The sequence below is a fragment of the Meriones unguiculatus genome, chromosome 12, assembly GCF_030254825.1.
Source record: "Meriones unguiculatus strain TT.TT164.6M chromosome 12, Bangor_MerUng_6.1, whole genome shotgun sequence".
Taxonomy (NCBI): Eukaryota; Metazoa; Chordata; class Mammalia; order Rodentia; family Muridae; genus Meriones; species Meriones unguiculatus.
This window is the reverse complement of record NC_083360.1, coordinates 956,404-961,464: the sequence shown is the minus strand read 5'-3', so window position 1 is coordinate 961,464 and position 5,061 is coordinate 956,404. Positions and strand designations below refer to the sequence as shown.

At 43.4% G+C, this 5,061-nt stretch overlaps 1 pseudogene; it reads left to right on the top strand.

Annotated features, from left to right (window-relative positions):
* The first annotated feature begins 387 nt into the window (after positions 1-387).
* On the top strand, positions 388-482 carry LOC132646933 (U5 spliceosomal RNA; annotated as a pseudogene).
* The last annotated feature ends 4,579 nt before the right edge of the window (positions 483-5,061 follow it).

The following is a 5,061-nucleotide window of genomic DNA, read 5'->3' as shown; positions in this document are numbered from 1 at the left end:
GATTTAGGGCAGAGCATTTAGGAAAAGTTAGCATGGTGTTTTTCTAGTTGCTTCCGGACCATGTGATTTCACCTTCACATCACCTTGAAACACTTGATGCATTTCTTTGCACCAAATGGCATCCAACCAATAACTAAAATTCTAGCTGATCGGGGCCAGTGAGGGGTGCTTAGCCTTAGAGGTGGGGGTGTCACGTCTGTCTTCTTCAGTAGCGATGACACTATTGGCAATAAGTTTGTATTTTCAGGAATGTAATTCAAAGTATCAAAGGAAGTGATATGTGACAATATATCAAATCTATACGTAGAAACATGCACTCTCTCAGTGATAGCCCAAAAATTCTCTCTGTGGGCACTGATCCTTAAATTTAAAAGCAATTTATATACATACTTCAGTTTCTCTTCAGGTCATAGTAATCTTTTACCTTTTACTAAAGATTTCCATGGAGAAGAACAATTCTGAATCTGAAACTGTTTTCTTTCTTTTTTTTTTTTTTTTTCTTTCTTTTTGCCTTGTGAAAGCAAGGCTAATTAAAAAAAAATCCACAGTAAAGGAAATAATTTAGGACTATCTGTTAAATACAGATGTTATAAATAACACAAACCAAACAAAAACTAAAGCCCTTGGCCTCATAAGAATATAATCAATGGATAGAGGTCCATTTAGCTGGAAAACTCAAGTTGGGAATACCATAACCTAAAGTCTAAAAACAAATTTTAAAATATTTTGGGGGCATGCATTCAGTTTTAGATTGGAAAAGAAAATTTGATACACTTTTGAAAAACAATGACACAGGAAAGGTTTTCTTTAAAATAAGCTCAGTAAACTTGGCCTTCCTTCCCTGGCTTCTGAAGACAGTGGAACAGAAAGATCGTTATCTGGAACTGAAGTAACATAACCAGCAGCATTGTTGGTGTCAGACACAGGCTTCGCTGGGCCGGAGTATACAGTGCAGCTTTGTCAGGTCACAGGACCAAAGGGACTGGACTAAACCAACTAGGACTTTGTTTGTTTGTTTGTTTGTTTGTTTGAGACAGGGTTTCTCTGTTTAGCCCTGGCTATACTGGAGCTTGTTCTGTACACCAGGCTAGCCCAGAACTCAGAGATCCACCAGAGTGCTGAGATTAAAGGTGTGTGCCAACTCATCACCCAGCTCAACGAGGACTTTTTTTTTGAAACACCTCAGCATACTTTTCCTCCATGTATAGAAGAAAAGAGGATCTTAAGAAGTGTAACTTGGGCTCCAGGGATGTTCAGCCGTTAAAAGCTAGGCTCAAAACCAAAAAATATAAGAATTGTGGTTTAATTCTGTCCTTATCCACATCACACCACTTACTAGAGCAAGGCTACAACTTTGTAATGGCAAAGCCCCAAAGCTCAGACCTCGGAGAGATGCTCTCCAACGCCACAGTAGAGGGAAGGCCTAGAGACCTGTGCGCGAAAGAAACTGGGCCAAGAGTCTCCGCCCTGGGAAATGCTGACAATCCTCAACAAGGCTTGTTCCGTCCGTTTCTGAGTGCCTGGCCTTCAAAGCACTGAGTGAAGGAACATTGGTTGTTTGGAAAATTTGCCCCACAGCACAGAAACACATGCTGACAGGGGCCTGTTGTCAGCCTGGGGATGTCTTCATTTTACGAGTATCCACAACATCATAAGTAGTCAAAGGTTCCAGCACGTGCTTAGGGCTCCACCATCACTCATTTCTGCATCTTCTGAATCTTCCATTTCTAAAATTACACAAATTACTGTTTGGTTGTGCTCGGTGAGTTTGCAAAGTGTTTACTCCTTAAATTGTTGTCTGACTTACACAAACACACACAATAAATAAATAGATAGATAGATAAATGTAAATATTTTGAGAGACAAAATTTTCTTCTTTTTAAAAGTATATTTTTTGTCTGTGACAACTGTGCAGAATTATTTATTCACTTGTTCTAGAGAGCGAATTATTCCAAATCCTGCTATTCATCAAAGCACTTAATATTTGTCTTAGTTGATGTCATCTTGCTTTGAAGAGAGACCATGGCCGCCACAGCTCTTACAAAGGAAAACATTTTAATTAAGGCTGGCTTACAGGTTCAGAGGTTTAGTTCTTTATCACCACGGTTGGAAGCACGGTGACACGCAGGCAGACATGGTGCTGGAGATTAGAGTTCTACATTTGGGTCAGATCAGCAGGCAGCAGGAAGAGAGAGAGGGACACTGGGCCTGACTTGAGCGTTTGAACCCTCAAAGTCCACCCCCAGGTGACACAGCTCGTCCAGCCAGGCCACACTCACTCCAACAAGACCACACCTCCTGATACTGCCACACCCTTGGGGCCTATGGGGGCCATTTTTATTCAGATCACCACAATATTTCTTACAAACCTGAACATTTTGAAGAGCTAGGTTCCATATGGCTGATAGACCCATTTTCCATAGCAATGTCAAAAAGAATAATAGTTGAGCCCAAGTCCACATAGTTCATGGTATAGTTTAGGACTGAATTTCCGCCAGAGACACTTGTGGCAAAGGCTTGGTCCCTAGATGATGCTGTCAGAACATGTGGCATTTCTGAAAGTCTGGGCTAGCAAGAAGTTTTCACGCACTGGGGTATTCCTGCAAGCAGGACGGTGGCGCACTCAGCCCTTCCTAGCTCTTTTGGCCTCCTAATCCTGGGCCCACCGTCCTTGTGTACCACCTTACAAGGGCCCAGAAGGGAGGACCCAACTGGTATCAGGCTGGGACTTCAAAACTGAGCAGAAATAAACATCTTCTCAATACAAGGTGATTATGTCACACAGGTTGTAAACGCTCACCGGCTGGGTAGAGCACTGGAACTTGTTGTTTGTCTGCTTTGGTTCTGGTGTTTTTTGAAACAAGGTTGCACACTCTGGCATGGGGTTGCCTTGGACTCCCTGGCTGGCTAGACGGAACTCATGGCATTAGCCTCTTAGTGGCGAGATTACAGGTATGTGCCGTGTACCCTATTAAAATATTCTTTAATAGCTAACAAACTGAGCCGCCGAAAAGGTTCAGTAGATGCGGATGCTTGCTGCCAGCCCTTAGGAACTCAGGTTGATTCCTTGAGCCCACATGGTGGAAGGAGAAAACCAACTCCAAAAAGTTGTAGTTATCTGCTAACCTCCACAAGACCACCATAGCATTCTCTCTCTCTCTCTCTCTCTCTCTCTCTCTCTCTCTCGATAAATGTTTAAAATTTTAATAAACTAAATATTATACTGATGGGGACACAGCTACACAGTGTTATATAGTTCCCGCCCTGTCATAAGCAGATAACTTCAGAAAGGCAGAGACCATTAAAGACATCCTGTGCCTGATTCAAACTTCTCCATGTTAGTCAGACTCTTGTAACGGCAACACATCCCTGAGAAAGAGGGCATACAGGGACAGATTTCTTCCGGCCCCCAGCTCTATATTCTGCTGCAGCTTTACATGTTTCAGTGCAGACACTTGTCCCCTGGTTCTCTGAGGATCTGGATCAAGGCTGAGTCAAGGGTGAAGGTGTGAAGGAGCAGAGTCAGCGCCTCATAGACAGCGCAGGATGGAGAGCAAAAAGAGAAAGCTCCCAGAGCCACACTCCAACACCCACTTCCTCCAGCTAGGCCCCGCTCTGAAACTTCCCATTGCCTCCAAACAATGCCATCAGACGATGAACTGGCTGGGGAAGGGGGGGGATCAGAACACCCGTGGAGTAGCTGAGTGGCTGGGCTGACAGCTGGGCACAAAGCCTCCACAGAGGCCTAAACCATAACTGCCCACATTTCCTTCTTCCCACATTTTCCTCCTAGTCCCCTTCATTTTCGTGTTCTATATCTCAAGGGGAGGGAAGGAGCAGACAAACATCAGACCTAACTATGCCTCAAGCATTTGCATGAGAGAAAAACACAGGGTTCACTGGATTAAAAACTGGAGAGATGCGTCTGTGATAGACACAGTAAGACGGAAAAAGCTAAAACGTGTTAACTGAGGGAAGAAAAACATGGCTGGGGACTGGCAGCTGGGTAGGGGTTAGGGGTGGGGCAGGGGAACTGAGTCAGGGAGACAAACAGGATACTGGGAGGTGAGAAATAAGGGTGGGGAGCAGTGGGCAATCTTAAGAGGAACTAACAAGATCTGTTGCTTATAGTTACCCAGAAAAAACCTTTAGCACAGTAACAGACAAACAAGTTCAAAAGGAAGACACTGGAGGAGAGAGGCCTCCACGGAGGAGGTCCACAGGTACTCTGAGGTCAGCTCTCTCACGTTCTATCCCCAAGCACTGACACTTCGGTTGCTGGCCTTGGACTACACAGATCCTGGCAGAGGACCTCAGACAGGAAGAGTGGAATCTGGGCCCCAGGAAGTACATGCCTTTAAAAATAGGAACTTGTGTTCTGTTCAGTCTAATTTGCTGGCTCCTCTGGTTTTCAACTTTTTCTGCTTGGAGAGGTTTTTCAAATAGAGATATATTTTGAGGAAGAATTCTAGTTTCAAGAAACTAGGCAGGCCCAACCACTCAAGCAGTCACTGAAAATTTAAAAGTTTTGAGGGGGAGGGGCTTCAATCGGCATATATATAATGAATAAATTGTAAAAAATAAAATAAAATAAAAAATAAAAAAATGTTAAAAAGAAAAGGAAGAAAAGTTAAAAGTTGTCTCCCTCTCCCAGGCTTCTCACCTCCCACCTTGTCCCCTCTTTCCTGCCCCCTTCCAGGTGCCTCTGAGTCTGGGGTGCTAATTTTGCATTTCATTAGACAAAACTTAACCACTTCTTCCTAGCTTTAAAACACATGCACACTCACAATGCTTTTTCTTGTTTCTAAAAAGTGTATTTATTAAAGAAAAGCTATTTTATATTTGCAGGGTGTGATTGTGCATGCCTTTAATTCCAGTACTGGAGAGGCAAAGGTTGGTGGATCTCTTCGAGTTTGAGGCCAGCCTGGTCTATTACAGAGTGAGTCCAGGACAGCCAAGGCTACAAAGAAAAACCAAAAAATAAGAAAGGAAGGAAGGAAGGTAGGAAGAAAAAAAATGGAAGAAAGAAAGAAAGATTATATCAAAGTATTGAAGTGCAAA